Source organism: Coenobita brevimanus, chromosome 19, assembly GCF_032717465.1.
Source record: "Coenobita brevimanus isolate Jiangsu-jjx chromosome 19, ASM3271746v2, whole genome shotgun sequence".
Taxonomy (NCBI): Eukaryota; Metazoa; Arthropoda; class Malacostraca; order Decapoda; family Coenobitidae; genus Coenobita; species Coenobita brevimanus.
The window spans coordinates 23,757,871-23,774,940 of NC_136972.1; positions in this window are offsets into that span (position 1 = coordinate 23,757,871).

Here is a 17,070-nt window from a genome sequence, read left to right on the forward strand (position 1 = left end):
ACAGGGTGTAAGAGAGTGACAAGGTGGGAAGAAGAGGTAGACCAAGAGCAGAGCAATCATATGGCTTTGGTGGAAGAAGAAGAAGAAGACCAAAAAAGAGAAGGAAGGTCAATATGGTGGCGTAGATATGGGCAAACTGGGAGAAGTAGACCAAGAAAGAAGTGGAGGCATTAGAGAAAGGAATTGGAAAAAGTCTCTGAAGTAGAATAGATAGGATGACTGAGAAAGGAGGCAAGGAGGTGGAGAAAATAAGAGAAAAGGAAGAAGGCTGGATGAAGAGGGTTTAGTAGGAAGGAGGAGAGTGGATGAGGAAAAGATGATTGAAGGAAGAGATAGACCAAGGAGGAGGCGGAGGAGAGGGACACTGAGCAGGAGTTCATACAGGTGGGTGTATGATAGTGAGGTGGGTGTACGAGTTAGTCCCAGTACAAGATGGAAGGGAGTGTACATGAGGGAGGGTAGCAAGATGGAGGAAGGGGGTGTACCATTGGGGAGGATGGCGTGGTGTGGTGGTAGAAGGGATTGTTACTGAGTAGTGAGTAGTGTCACTGTCTCTCTTGCAGGAATGTGGGTGTGGAGGCGGACGTTGTGTGGAACTGTGGAGCAACATTCTACAATCTTTCTTGCACTGTTCCTTATTGGTGAGTTTAAGTGAGATGTTCCTTTGTTTACACCAGCTTTTATGTGTGTGTGTGTGTGTGTGTGTGTGTGTGTGTGTGTGAGAGAGAGAGAGAGAGATAGTGGCAGTGAAGTGTATGTTACAGTTAATGGCAGTGAGAAATGTGTTGGAGTTGGCAGCAATGAAGAATGAAATGGTTTACAATGACGGCAGTGAAAAGCGTATAGCACATTGAGAAATATTACACGTGACAACAGTGATAGGCTGTACGTACTAAGAGCTAGTGGTGGTGGCAGCAGTGAAATGTTGTGCAAATATGCTAGAAATGGTGACAGCAGTGAAATATTATGCTACACATGGTGACAAAGAAGATGTATGACGTTGTTGCTGGCAATGATATTTTAAGTGAAGAATATTACATTTAAAACAGTGAAAAATGCATGACAGGTTGGAAGTGACGGCAATGAACAGTGAAGGCAAGAGTAATGACACTTCTGGCCTGATGCTGGAACTCGCTGACTCTCGCCCAGCCCTTCCTTACCTCCCAGTGGTCGTCACACACTCTACCGACAATGCCACACTTTATGAACTTAGGTGGGCTTGGTTCCTCTCTAATGTATTCAGTATAAACGGTTCGTATATGTATCTCTAGTGTATTAAGTAAAGACGGTTCATATATTAATCTATAATATGTCTATCTGTACTATACTCGTATATCTGTCTGATACATGACTAATTCAAGTATTCACCAATCCTGGGCTGGCAATTTATCTATTTATCTACCTGTGTCATAATAACATAAACTTACACAATTTATTACCTGAGCTGAGCTTTCTATCCGTGTATCTTTTACTTTCTATCAGTCTTGAGTAGGGAATTTTTCTCTCTCTAAACTGACACTCCCTACAGGTGGTATAGTGACGCTAAGGGCGTGCCAGCAGCCAGGTACACTGTCTACCTGTGCACAGATGGCTTGGACACCCGAGACCCTTGCCAGGTACGTCTCGCCTCTTCACTGCGATGATGTATAATTTTAATTTATTCTCGCTACCTCCAGGTAAATTTGTTAAAGCTTTGGGAAGAAATTATTATTATTATTATTATTATTATTATTATTATTATTATACTTCCAGGCAATTTTGTCGTCTTAAAGAGAGTATATGTAGGATCATTCGTAGCGACTAGGCTATAACCATCTCCATTAACCCCTTTACTACCTAGTATCCCTACGCAGAATAAAATCGTCCAAAGATAGCAAGAATACATTTAGAGGCACAATATGTAAACGAAACTAACAGGCAGGAAGCTGTATTGATAGTACACCGGGAGGAGAAATCCAGTGTATACAATATTTCCTATGGTGACACCTATATCTCTCTTGGATAAGGAAACTCTCTGTCTCTCTCCTTTCCTCCTTTTCACACCTTGCTCTCTCACTTTTCTCTCTAATTTCACCTCACCCCTAATCCTACCTGTATTGTCTGTTTACACATATAGTTGAAGAACAGTAATGGATCTCAGTTTATGTATATCTATACAGCTGTTGTTCTGTGTGACTGTTCATGTAGTAACGCTTTATTTACGCAGGATGATCTGTACTGGGTGGATGTGGGCAACGTGACGGCCATCAACGTGAGCCTGTCCATGTTCAACGTGACGGAGGAGTTGGTCGGGTCAGTGAGGCTGGGTGTGTCTGGTGAGAGTGTTGATGGAGCCTCCAGTGGCCTGGCCTGGGACCAGTGCACCACACCACGACCATATACACCTACACGACGACCACCAACACTGACTACACCCAGTGTGTAAGTATTATACCCATGGTGTTAGTATTACCCCACAACCCCAGCACCACCATATACAGCCACACAACGACCACCACTACCACCCACACCAACAGCGTTAGTATTTTGTCCTTGGTGTTAATATTACGTCCACAGTCTTTGAATTACCCTGCCTACCTTGTGTTTATATGTGTAACTTGCGGCAACTTTATAATGACTGTGGTGATAGTGATGATAGTAGGAACTGGTGGTGATGGAAGAACTATATACCGATAACACTGTATAATTGGTACCACGAGTAAATTTGTTCTTATGATGATGGTGGTGGTGTTATGATAGGCGTGATGATGATGATGATGATGATAATGATGATGATACAGGCGTGGTGGTGTGGTAGTGGTGGGGTGGACTGCAGATTGCCAAGACTGGGCTGGTGTGGTGGAGGGAGTCACCGCCACATACTGCGAAGGTGACCACAACACCACAGAGCAATGCCAAGGTCAGTACTGTACACTGTTTTGTAATGTACCGCACAATGTACGAAATGTGATAACGGTTCTGATACTGACTGGCAAACTCATTTATATTAAACACTTACTTGCAAAATACTCCCCACCATGCACAAACTTGTTCAAATGTTCCAGCTATTGATAGAAGCATTGCTGGAACTCCTGCATGCAACTCTTCTTACTTGCTGTTTTTCAGATGGATATCTTAATCTGTTAAAACGATGTCATTTCATCAAGGGATTCAATTAGGGAAACAACCAGAAGTTGCATAGTGCTAAATGGAGTGGAGGTGCATGGTGCTAAATGAAGTGGATGTGGAACTAATACAATTTCTTCTTGGCCACAAGACTGTTGGATAACGACCACTGCCTGACTGGGAGCACTGGCATGGAGAAGGACCAACTTACGATTCCACCTCTCACATTGTAGTTAAGGTGTGGAAGAGTGAGACTGATAGTGAGGTGTGCAGTATTGTATTGTTGTGTTGTGTTGTAGGTGAGGAGGGTAACGTGGAAGGCGAGGTGTGGACGGGTGAGGTGGAGGTGACAGATGCGGAGGCGGGGGTGGAGTACACAGTGTGGCTCAGATTCCGTTATAGAGCAGGCTTCTCGCGATATTCTGAACGCAAGGGATTCATCATCTGGACACACGGTAAATTCCACTGTATATCATAGAGTTAAAGCTTATGTAGCTCAGTGGATGTAGTAACGCGATGTTGCGTACTTCTTTAACTTTATGGTCTGAGTACCACTTTGTAGTATCCTGAACAAAATATTTAGGCTTAGTAGTCTTGGATATAAGCGAGGTATGAACATCCGCTTCTTGGCTTGTATTCCAGTCGGTTGAGGGGGCTTCCTAACACCTTTTCCTATGCGATTTACTTCGTTTATTACACCACACTGTCCTTTTCTGCGTTATATAAATCCTTTCCAATACCGACATACTTTGCATAAATAACACATATGGGGATATTAACCAGCCATATCCAAGAGTAAATATTTAAGGAAGAGGTGTTTGAGAGCTTCCTTAACCGACGAGAATACGGGTCTTAATCTGTCAATTCCTCAGGGGTAGCTGCGTGGGTCATCGGCATCATCATCACTACCTCCATTATCATCACAGGCGTGCTGGTGGTCACATTAATCTACAGCAAGAGGTTAGTACGTGTTGAGATGTCTAGTACATCGCTACGGACATACTGGCACCTGGCATACCGCAGCCATACACGGGTAGCGTAATGTGGATAATACCAAGCAGTTTTATTAAGCTGAGAAAGCCTCACGGTGGTATATGTGTTCGTGGCGTCAGGTGGGGATTATTTTAAAGAAACATCTGAATAATCTTTCAGTAACAGGAAGTACAAAAGAAAGGGAAGTGCTGAATCGTCCCGTCTCTTCTTCCTGCAAAACCAAATTTTATATACAGTAGGACAGGGAAGTGATTGTAAGTTTGTTCGTGGGTTCAAAATTTTAAGCAATTGAAATTTACCAGATACACCGACACGCAGGCTGTGGGAAAATATTGCTCAAGCCAAATTTCATCGAAGGTTGGAGTCTTGATACCTCTTTGGTTGACTATGCAGTATAATTATGAAAGTGATGTTGATGATGATGATGATGACGAATATTACCGTTGCAGAAAACTATCAGTCACCCTGGAAGAACTACGCAGAGATATTTCCCTTCCTGACGGTCTAATTCCTGAGGTTAGTCTTATTACATTGCCTAGTGTTTGCAATAATATGCAGTTTACAAGTTCATATTGTTCCGAAGATTATACAGCTCGGAGGATCCCCACATATCTCTCTCTCTCTCTCTTACCCCCCCCCTCCACACACACATTTAATGTATGTGCCAAGCTTGATAAAACTCAGTTCAAGTGTTCATATTTCTTTAAGGCTGACAGACAGATAGACAGATTGATAGACAGATAGATACATACTCATCACAATAGCTATGCCATGGTCATCGTCAACAAATCCTTCTCCAATAATATGTTTCCTCAGGATGCGGGGCTGACTCTAGAAGCACAGCAGACCACTCTGGTCCACCCTCACCCTATCAGCACCCACCTCCCTGACGCCATTCCTCCCACCACCCACAGGTCAGTTTCTAACCCATTCTCAGTCTGCTGTTGGAAAAGTCATGTCTAGACACACACTTCACACTACCCACGTTCGCTGACACATCCATTACAAAAATATGTGAGACCTACCCAAACTCTTACTGCCTCACTATACTTGGGTATACTTTCACATCGACAGCTTCAAAAGTTATGGCTGCTCAAAAACCAACACCTTTAAAATAGTATCTTGCTGTTTCAAGTGTTTTTAAAGAAATAATGCATTATTGAACAATATATTAGGTATGTTCATGTTTGGTGTAAAACATTCAATACGTAATTAGTTGTTTACAATTTATCTGAGCCCAACATCGCAGTACTTTTATATAGCTCAACATCGCAGTACTTTTATATACCGTACCGGTATATTATTTACATTTAGCTTTACTTCATAAGTATGGATGAGGTGTGTAATGTAGTTACAGCCAACAAAATGTAGCACCCCCTTTTACTGCTTTGGAGCAAATGGAATGTTTCCATACAACATGTGTTGCGAGAACTTGCATGATCAGGTGAAGAACACAATGTTGATGGCTTTTCAATGAGGTTTAGTTGAGTATCTGGTAGATGTGTGAATGGATGTATCACCTACTTCAGTTAGTTCTCGATAGTTTTCCTCCTTTTGCGTTTTACGGTTACCTGTACTGGCCACAACACCTCCAGTTTATAGAGTGAAATACCATTATGATGATCATGGTAATGACAATGATGATGATTACTGCAGGTGACATGAATCCTTTTTCCCAGGTCCGGCCAGAGAGTAAGGAATGGTGGAACGAAGATGACAGTGGTTGACGGTCATGGCTTGGCTGTACAGAGCAACCTAGATGACATCACGCTCCTCATTTCAAACGCCACACCAGCAGGTAGAACGTCCATCATCTCGGAATCAGGATCAAGTGGGTCTGTGAAGCCAGGTGACAGTGTGCCCCTCCTGGCTGCATCGCCCTCACTCAGCCGCCCAGCTAGTGCTGCTGGCTACAAAGATGACACTACCAACAACCACTACACAACAACCCCTGATACATCCCCCAAACGCACCCATCAGTCCGCGCCCCCAGATACCAAGACTGCATTTCAGTTTGCGCCCTCAACAGGTTATGTCTCTGTTCTGATGGTGGAGTCTCTGGGTGCATCTGACCATGGTAAAACAACTGCTTTGTGTCAAGAAACTGTCGGAACATCACCCTACCCTCACAATGAAAGCTTAACCATCACCACTATTGTCCCACTCCAAGAAAATGCACAAACAACACCCGATCCACGCATGAGAGATACACCCTTGCAAAATACAAACAAAACTTCAGAGCACACTTCTACATCTCCAACCATGCCACAGAGGGAAGACACAACCTTGTAAAACACAAGCAAAACTTCAAACTCGGGAGCATTGTTGTACTGTGCCTACCAGTCATGTTTATCTGCGGTTTGCAGGGGCATGGGTGAAGCAAGAAAAGTGGAACACTTACTGATATGGATGGATAATGCAAGGATGAAGTTTCCGTTGTGCAGTGTGCCGGTGCAGCTGGTGCCATGATGGTAAGGAACTCCAGTTACCAAGGGACGGTGGCGCCAAATTTTGTGAACACTGAACCGAAGGCCAGAAGCCCGCAAGATTAAATATATACATTACACACACACACACACACACACAGATATATATATATATATATATATATATATATATATATATATATATATATATGGTAGGATACTTATTGACAGAGAACAAGAACAGAGAAATTAGTTGGAGAAGAACAGGAAGGCTTTAGGAAGGGAAGAGGTTGTGTAGATCAGATATTCATTCTTAGATCTTTAGTGGAAAAGTTTCTAGAGAAGGGAAAGAAGTTGTATGCGGCTTTCATGGATTTGGAGACAGCATATGACAGGGTGGATAGACAAGGATTGTGGAAAGTGTTAATAATATATGGAGTAGATGGGAAGTTGTTGAATGCTGTGAAGAGTATGTACGATGGTGCGAAGGCTGCAGTGCGTGTGGATGGTGAGCTAAGTGAATTTTTCTCTTTGAATGTTGGGTTGAAACAGGGATGTGTCATGTCTCCATGGTTGTTCAATCTGTACATGGATGGGGTAATAAAAGAGGTAGCCTACAAGGTAGGGTAGTGGATGTTGGAGTGGCCCTGGTGAGAGAGGATAGTGTTTGGAAACTCCCTGTACTGTTGTTTGCAGATGATACTGTGTTGTTAAGTGAAGACGAAGGGGAGCTGCAAGGCTTGGTGGATGAGTTTGGGAGAGTGTGTAAGAAACGGAATCTAAAGGTGAATGTAGGGAAGAGTAAAGTGATGGTCTTTGAGAGAGGTGAAGTCAGTGAATGTACAGCGAGGTTGGATGGTGAGGAATTGGAAAATGTGAGTACGTTTAAGTACTTGGGTAGTGTGATGAGTAAGGATGGAGATTTGGAGGGTGAAGTGCTTGAAAGGGTACAGCAGGGAAGAAAGGTTGCTGGTTCCTTGAAAGCAGTGATAAGAAACAGGGAAGTGAGCATGGAAGTGAAAAAGTTACTACATGACAGTATTGTGATACCAACTCTAACGTACGGAAGTGAAGCTTGGACGTTGTTGAAAGGACACAAGTCAAGAGTGAGAGCAGTGGAAATGAGTTATTTAAGAGGAGCCTGTGGAGTCACATGGAGAGACAGGCTGACGAATGAGGATATAAAGGAGCGTCGTGGTGTTGATGTGGATGTGATAGGAAGCGTTATGAGGAACACACTGAGGTGGTTTGGCCATGTGGAGAGGATGGAGGGTGAAAGACTGACGAAGAGAGTGTGAGTGAGTGAGGTGGAGGGGGGAAGAGGGAGGGGGAGGCCGAGGATGATATGGAGGGATGGGGTGGAGAGGTATATGAGGGGGGTGTGAGTTGGGAGCAGGGCAGTGAAATGGCGGGGGACAGGGCGACTTGGAGGCGATTTGTTTGTGGCCACCCCAAACGGGATTGAGGCGTCTGGCAATAGAGAGATAGATAGATATATATGCAATTCATTTAATAACACGTGCTTCATAGATATGCTGATCCCCACATTTTGTTTCCTTTCCTTGTGGATATCAGCATATATATATATATATATATATATATATATATATATATATATAAAATGCAAGGAAGAAGGAACCAAAGGCCAGAAGCCTGCAAGATTCTTATATATATATATTGGAGAGAGAGAGAGAGAGATGAGATTAATCCCCGAGCTAGACCTCATCAGATCATATAGCCCTGCTAGGGTTACAGGAGAGCGATACCCCTCCCAGCACGGCAGCCACCGGGCGGGGCACGAACTCGCAACCTCACGATTACGAGCCCAACACCCTGACACCGAGCTACCGCGCTCCCCAAGAGAGAGAGAGAGAGAGAGTTTTGTCAAGCAGCACTCATCTGACGCATGAAAATATCAAGTACACTATTGTACTCTGCTACTTACTAGGCTATACTAGACAAATAATACTGGTGACCATCTTGCAGCTTATAGAGAAAAAAAAAAAAAAAGCTGCTTGCACACAGTAACACTAGCTACCAAGTTAATGTTTTGATATATTGTATTTCTACATATTATAGTGGGGTTTGGGAACACAGTACCCTATATAAACACTGATATACATTATTGTCATAAATTCTGGAGCCTGAAAATTGGCACAGTAACTTTTACAGCAAGGTTGGACCTCTGCTGAATGTTAGAACACTGGTTATTATGGAAAATTCAGTGACAAGGGCACTGTCACCCAAACACAGCTGTTAGATGTAAACTATATTAACCCCTTCACTACAGTCACTATATATTAAAATGATCTTTAAGTAGCAGGAATAAAATGACATACATCACTGTATTAAAGTGGTTAATGTAAACAGTGGATGGCAGACTTTCCTGTAGTCATCCTCTGTTAGCAATGGAGGCAGGGACATGGCTCAACTTAAATCAACAATCCATCATTCAAACCTTTATTGTCCCATCAGGAGCTCAGAAGTCCAAGCCTAGGCCCCTCAGTCCAAAAACTTTATGAAAAAATGAAGACTTGTTTGTCCACGAGTAGCACTATGCAAGCAATAAACTCCATCCATCCCTTGCCCTGAACTCCTTCAGCCATAGGATATTTATTTTTGCCATTTCCAGACCATTTCCATCATCTTTAGGGGACTGTAAAATGGAGCGGTTAGATATCCATCCATCCATCCATCATCTAATTCTATGCCATCTCATGGGCAGCGTAGGAGCCCAGGGCTAGGCAAGTTAGTCCTAACATTTAAGATAAGAGTGACCAACCTCACTCATCCTGCGTGGTATTATGTGAGCAATAAACCCCAACCATTCCTTGGATTTAAACCTACACAGGCTCAATCCAATTGGAGCACCTTAATTACCCACTAACCACCAGGTGCCATAATTTGATTATATTGTTACCACCCGGAGAAGTATATTATTTCCTGGTGTACAGGAAACCATTTGGCTTGTCACTCAGTGTAGTCACCCACAGGTACAAGGAAGATGAAAGAGTGAAGGAAAGAAAGACAGAAGAGGAAGGAAGCACAAGAGGAAAGGACAGACACTCAAAGTAGCACTACATCAAGTGAGTGGATGGTGAGCACCCCCATAACCTTTATTGCCTCTTCAGTACTCACAGTCTTTTCTAAGCTCAATAATATCACCTGGAGGTAGCATTAATAAAACTTTAAGATACATCATCAGGCTGTATGACTTAAACTCTTGTGGGTGCATTGCTACGGAGCCTACACGTGGTGGTGCTACGCATTCTGGGTGCAACAACTGTGGTGTCCACCCGGAAGCCAAATATCCTAATATTTCCCTGCACCTCAGCATGAAAAAGACCCTGATCTGAACCTGGTGAGCCACTGTGTAGCACAAGGGGATACTGGTTCCCTACACAGAGGAATACTGTACTGTAATTGTGGAGAAGAGAGAGAAATTGAGGAGATGGAAGGAGCACTTTGAGGATTTGTTGAATGTAGAGGGTGAGAGCAGTGTGAGTATAAGTGGTTGGGGAATGGCTGGGAGAAGAAGAGATGAGAGGAGGGAGGGAGAGATCAGTAGGGCGGAAGGAGTGGAAGCGATGAAGAAGATTAAGCTGGGAAAGGCCCCAGGAATTGATGGAGTGTGGTGAAATGCTTAGGTATGGGGGTGAGATTGTTGTGGAGTGGATATGGAAGTTGTGTAGACTGGCTTGGGAAGAGGGAAGGGTTCCAGAGGACTGGAAATCAGGTATAATTGTTCCTCAGTACAAAGGAAAAGGGGAGAGAGAAGTATGTGGTAACCATAGGGGTATTTGCCTTCTTAGTGTGACTGGTAAAATATATGGTAGAATACTCATTGATAGGGTTAGGCATATGACAGAGGAGCTAGTTGGAGAACAAGGGGGATTTAGGAAGGGAAAAGGGTGTGTAGATCAGATATTTGTTCTAAGATGTTTAGTGGAGAAGTATCTAGAGAAGGGAAGGAAAGTGTATGCTGCCTTCATGGACTTGGTGAAAGCTTATGACAGAATAGATAGGCAAGGTATGTGGAAGGTATTAAGAATATATGGAGTGGAGGGGAAATTGCTGAGTGCTGTGAAGAGTATGTACGAGGGAGCTAGGGCTACGGTGCGAGTGGATGGTGAGCTGAGTGAGTTCTTTGATCTTAATGTGGGACTGAAACAGGGTTGTGTGATGTCTCCATGGCTGTTTAATATATATATGGATGGGGTTGTAAAGGAGGTGCAAGGTAGGGCAGTGGATGTGGGGCTGGCCCTAATGAATGAGGGTGAGATTTGGAAGCTTCCTGTGTTGCTGTTTGCTGATGATGCAGTATTGTTGAGTGAAGATGAATGGGAGTTGCAAGGTTTGGTGAATGAATTTGGGACAGTGTGTAGGAGGAGGAAGCTGAAAGTTAATGTAAACAAAAGTAAAGTTATGGTGTTTGAGAGGAATGAAGTCACAGAGTGTGCATTGAGGTTGGATGGTGAGGATATGGAGAATGTGAGTGCATTCAAGTACTTGGGTAGTGTGATGAGTAAGGTTGGAACTTTGGGGGATGAAGTACGTGAAAGGGTACAGCAGGGAAGGAAGGTTGTTGGTACACTGAAAGCAGTGATGAGAAATAGGGAGGTGAGTATGGAAGTTAAGAAGTCACTGCATGATGGTATTGTGATCCCTACCCTGACGTATGGAAGCGAGGCGTGGACCTTGCAAGAGGGGAACAAGTCAAGAGTGAGAGCAGTGGAAATGAGTTACTTGAGAGGAGCATGTGGAGTGACGTGGAGGGACAGGTTGACGAATGAAGAAGTGAAGGAACGTTGTGGGGTAGATGTGGATGTGGTTGAAAAGATTAGGAGAAATACACTGAGGTGGTTTGGACATGTGGAGAGAATGGAGAATGAAAGACTGACTAAGAGGGTGTATGTAGGTGAGGTGGAGGGAGGGAGAGGGAGGGGTAGACCGAGGATGAGGTGGAGGGATGGAGTTGAGAGGTATCTGAGGGAGGAGGGGGTGAGTTGGGGGGAGGGGAGTCAAATGGTGGGTGACAGAGTGACTTGGAGGCGTTTTGTCTGCGGCCACCCTTTGTGGGATTAGGGCGTCGGGCTATAGATAGATAGATAGATAGAATTGTGTGATGGCCCCATACATGCAGATACTTAATCGTAATTAACAGGATTGCCTGGCACAACAGAAAAAAGTTTAGTAACAACAACAAATCCTTGTGGGTCACATCCAGTTTATGAATACAGTAAAACTGCTTCTTATGTACAGTATTTATACTTCATAAGAGCTTACAGCAAGAACTGACAAGTTTGTTCAGCTCCTAGACTCCACACACTAAGGCCTTACAGTACTTCATCATGCAGCTACTGCATTCTTAATACAGATTAAAGCTTCATGTCTACAGTAATAATCAACATTAATATCATGATTCAACAGTACAAATATAATTTATCTAACCGGCTAAAATCAAAGAACAACATGAGTCAACAGTACAAATATAATCTATGTAAATAAAAAAAAAAAAAAAATGGAATGTAGCATTTACTCACATACCTGACTAACAGCCATCCTCACACAGTTTATTGGAACACAGGTCAACATACAGTATTGTAATTCAACCTTTTCTCAATATCATTAGTATTATTATTTTTTTAATACAGTGAAATGTCCTTATACAGTAATTCTGTAAGCCAGAGATGAACAATTTTCATATCCTATGTTTTTCCTGACTGGAGGGTAATTTTTAAGTGGGATATGCTGTACTATATAATCCTATTCTATCAGCTCATTAGTGATGAACCACTCAGGTTAAAACAGAGATTCCAGATTAATGAAATGTACAATGTATAGCACAACATCTCTACTGTGTACGTAAAGATACACCGCTGAGACAAATTGATACCTTGTTTTTTGTACTTGTTATAATATTTTGCATTTTTGTATACATAAGTTTTATTAATTATAGAGATTCCAAGAATGTCCAAACAATTCACTGTACTGTATTACATTCTCTCAACGACACTAATAACTAACAGGAACCCCCTACCAGCTCCATGTCATCATAAATGCAGCACTAAGCATCTCATCCTAAAACAAGCTATTACTTGCTATATAAACAAAAAATTTTCAGCTCTCACGCAACTAGAAATTCATTGCATACGATGGTAAGTTTGGTCTACATTATTAATTGTAAATAACCAGATAAGGGTGTAGAAATAATCTACTGGAAGAAAGTGTAGGGGTAATATATTATGACCTGTGTATGAATGATGTGAAGTCTGTACAATGTATGACTGATTTTGATGTTTGCAGGCTACTTACTTGCACTACATTTGAAGAGATTCACAATGAGGGGAAAAAGGTACATATGAACTCCTTCAATATGGTGAAACTTTTTTTTTTTTTTTTTTTTTTTTTTTTTTTTTGCTATCTCTGGCAACTGTTGGATATTTAATTTAAGAGAGATTATCTGAACAGTATAGGGATCAATTACAGGCTTTCTTATTCTTTCAATTAATTAGGCACTCTCTTAAACTGACTACCTAAACTGATACAGTAGGGAATCACCATCATCATCTTTTCTCCCAACTAAGAAAGGAGTGTTGCGATGGTCTGGGCATATGGAGAGAATGGATAATGAGCGACTGGTGAAAAAGATAACTGGATCTGATGTGAGAGGTGTAAAGCTGAGAGGAAGACCACGAATAGGATGGATGGACAGTGTAAAGAGAGCGCTGGATGCGAGAGGGATGTCTGTTGAGCAAGGAAGAGTGGCTGTGCGTGACAGAAATGGGTGGAGAGAAATTGTGAATGAATAAGTGATGACGCAGCCCTGAGGGGATATTCTCCCGCATTTGGTCCGATCAGCTATTTCAGGTCAGGTGCGGGTAAGGGGATGAGTCTGTTATGATGTGGCAGGGGTAAACCAGCTCTGCTGTCGGGCCCTGCTCCGGATGTCACTGATTACAATGCGCAGTTGACCCTTGTGCAGTGTGGTGCGGTGAGGATCTGTCCGTTCTCCCCTTTGGGGCTAAGATGCGAATGAATGTGTTTGAATGGATGAGTAAATGGGGAGTGTGTCGTCCTGTCTCGGCTACCTCCCTTTCCTTGGGGGAAGTAGCCTAGGTATATAGATAGATAGAAGAATGGAGTGAACTTGGATCCACAAACTAAGAAAACAAGATAGTGGGAGAACAGCAATAACATGTCCAGTGAAATAAGCCACACAATTATTGACACATCACTGAGACCTCCAGAACTGTAGCAGCTAGAATACATTTGTATAATTCGTATAATTTATCTCATTAAAAAAAAAAAAAAAAAAGGAAGTGTTGAAAGATGGATCAGCAACAGGAAGAAGAGAGATTATATTTGCAATTTACTACCTTCAGAGCAAGGTGTATGAGAGTATCAAGGACTTAATTTCTCATACTGGTGTGTCTAGAATGATATAATCTATAAGTACTGGCAGTCATTTTTATTACACTCTTGCAGCTATCAAATGGTTTTACTCAGTTTAAGGAGAAAACCCCAGTACTGAAAAGGGTTAATAAGGCTATATCTAACTCCTCCAGTTCAAAAAATCTTCCCTTAATTATCATCCAGTGATAAATTTAGAAACAAGTGACCATGCTAGCATATGTACAGTAGGTTCTATCAACTCATGGCAATGCTCTATTCACTGTGATTCTGAGCCATTTCCTTGCTCAATTCTCCAGCCTGGAGGTCTCCATGCAGAACCTCACCCCATGTCTTCCTCATGCTGCCTCTGGGCATTCTTCCCTCAGGTGGAATGAGGGAGACATCCGCATGGTGAACAAAATAAAGTAATATGGTAATAAGGTAGTGTAATGGAAAAGGAAAATGAGTGAGAAATAGTTTCTTGGTAGAGGTGAAAGATAGATGACAGAATAAGTTTGACATTTAGAAGTAAAAACTGACAAAGGATCCTGAGAAGGTACAACAGAATGATAATATAAATACTGTACCAAACAGTACTTCCAGAATCATTAATGAGCGAATGCAAAAGAAACCAGTATGTATTGGTTAAAATATAAGCACTAGTTAGAAGTGAAAAAAATTACTGATAGTAATGTGCTAATTTATATAAAAGGAGAATCATTACTTATGGAATGCCAAATATGAGTACTAATTTAAACAGAAGAAACCACCACTACTCAGTGAGTGCCAGAAATATGCACCAATCAATGCAAATGAAGAATCATTTCTCAGTGAAATCCCAATATGAGTACTAACTTAAGTACCAAGAAAAACATAATAATAATTTAAACAACTGAACAAAGATTAGCTACTTAGTAAATGCCAAAATTAAACATTAATTTGGTAACAGAAGCATTAGTAAGTAATAATGTACAAAATTATTACAGTACCAGGATACAGAGTAGAAATTTACCAAAAAACCTAAAAACATATGTACAGTATGTGGACTCCACGTATTAGTTTCAAAATAATGATAATCGCTCAAAACTTGTGTACTCCTTCAATTTAGCTAACAATGAACATCCCCCAACTTTATTATGTAATTATGCTCCCATTACCCTATGTATACAATGCCTTTAAAACCCCGAAGTTACCAATGTCCCCCCTTCTACTTTCCATGGAGAACCTTCACTGCCTCCAACAGCTTTCTACTGGCTCCTTATACTGTACTCTTAATTCCCCTGATCTGCTTATGTCTGTCTGGTGTTCCACAATTACAATTAATGTTGTTTAGGAGGGCTGCTTACTAGTGAAGGGGTTAATAAAGGCTACATCTAACCCCTTCACTTCCATAAATATCTTCTAACTTGAAACCATGTCATCATGACCTACTTCTCAAGCAGTCTAGCAAAGATTCACACAAATACGTTAACTCCTTCCATCGGATGATACAATTATTTTATCCTTGTTATCTCCAAATTATTCTGCTCAACTCAGGAGAGACTTCTCAAATGTAGGGGCTAGTTATAGCCTTCACTAACCTATTGGCAACAAAATATCTCCCCTAAAATTAATAAAATCAACTGGAGGCACCATCCACACAGAAAAAAAAATCATACCACCAGACTGAATGGGTGAACAATGGATAGCAAGTCTATATTCGTATGAAACTCTGGTAATGACTTGCCTCCAGCCGATGACAAGGATAGATAGTGAACAGAATTCTCTCTTGGGTGTACAATCAAGAGTACATCCTGTTATGACATGAAAATAATACAGGAAAGCATATGCTAGAAAGCACTACTGCATTTTCCTTGGAATAAATCATCATCATCATCATCTATACTATATGATATGTCCAGAGACAGATCCAGCCTTTAGAATGATAAGGCCGAATACTGTATACTTTTCTACCTGTCACTGGTAGTGTCATATTATTGTACTAAGTGATGAAACTCGGACACGAACACTGTTCCCTGTACTTTTTATTTTGGCACTTTTGGAAAAAGTAATTGTATAGCTTAAAATGGAGGAGGGAATCTGAACTCCCTGGACCTCCCCTCTGGATCCGCCACTGTTGTTGCTTAAAGTAAACAGAGAAAGTAAAATCAAATACTGTACAGTAACAATAAGTACAGTATAAGGTAACAGACTATACGAGTACAAATATACTGATGGCTAAAACAATACTGCTTATGTAAACTATAACTGCAGACTTATTAGATATCAACGTACAAATATCACGTATTTATTCTGGATTATAACGTACACGATAAGTGTAATGTTTATATGAGGGGCCTCCCACTGGCAGAAAGAAAACATCATCATCTTTATCATCGGTCCCAACTAACACTCTTACTCCGTCAAATGGTGTAAACTTAACTTCTTCAATTAGATGAGTTTTTTCTTTATTTTCATTATCACCAAACAATTTTTCTCAATGGAGCACATAACTGAATAAATAATGGAAAAAAAAAAAAAAAAAAAAAAAAAAAGGATGATAAAGAGAGCTAGAAAATATCAGAAAATAATGAAAAACATTAAAAGAGAACAAACTGTAATTATCTAGTGTTACCATGGACCAAAAACTGAAGTGGACACAGGTTACATACTGTCTATGGTGTGCTGACTATACTGGATTGCTGACAGCTCTTGATTCCTGCTTCTCACAACTGTCTTTTGTATTTCATTCTTGCTATCTCCGAACAATCTTGATTCAGCTTGGATTTTTCAAACTGGAGAGGTCAGATATAGGACTGTATTCTCGTCAGTTAAGGATGCTCCCTAACACCTCTTCCTTCGTGATTTATTTTGCTTATTACAGTACAGTACTTCTCTTCAGTTAAGGAAGCTCCCTAATGCTTCCTTAGTGATTTACTTTGCATATTATACCTTACTACCCTTTTCTGTGTCATTTAAATCCTTCAAAAATAATTACCTGTACATTCAGCCTAAATAATGTGCACAATGATACTGACTTGCTGTATCCAAAAATTAACTGCTATGGAAGAGGTGTTAGGGAGCTTCCTTGAAAGATGAGAATGTGGTTATGGCCCATTATCTTCATTAACTTCTTCAGTAGGAGAAGTCTTTCATAAGCTGAATTAAGTTA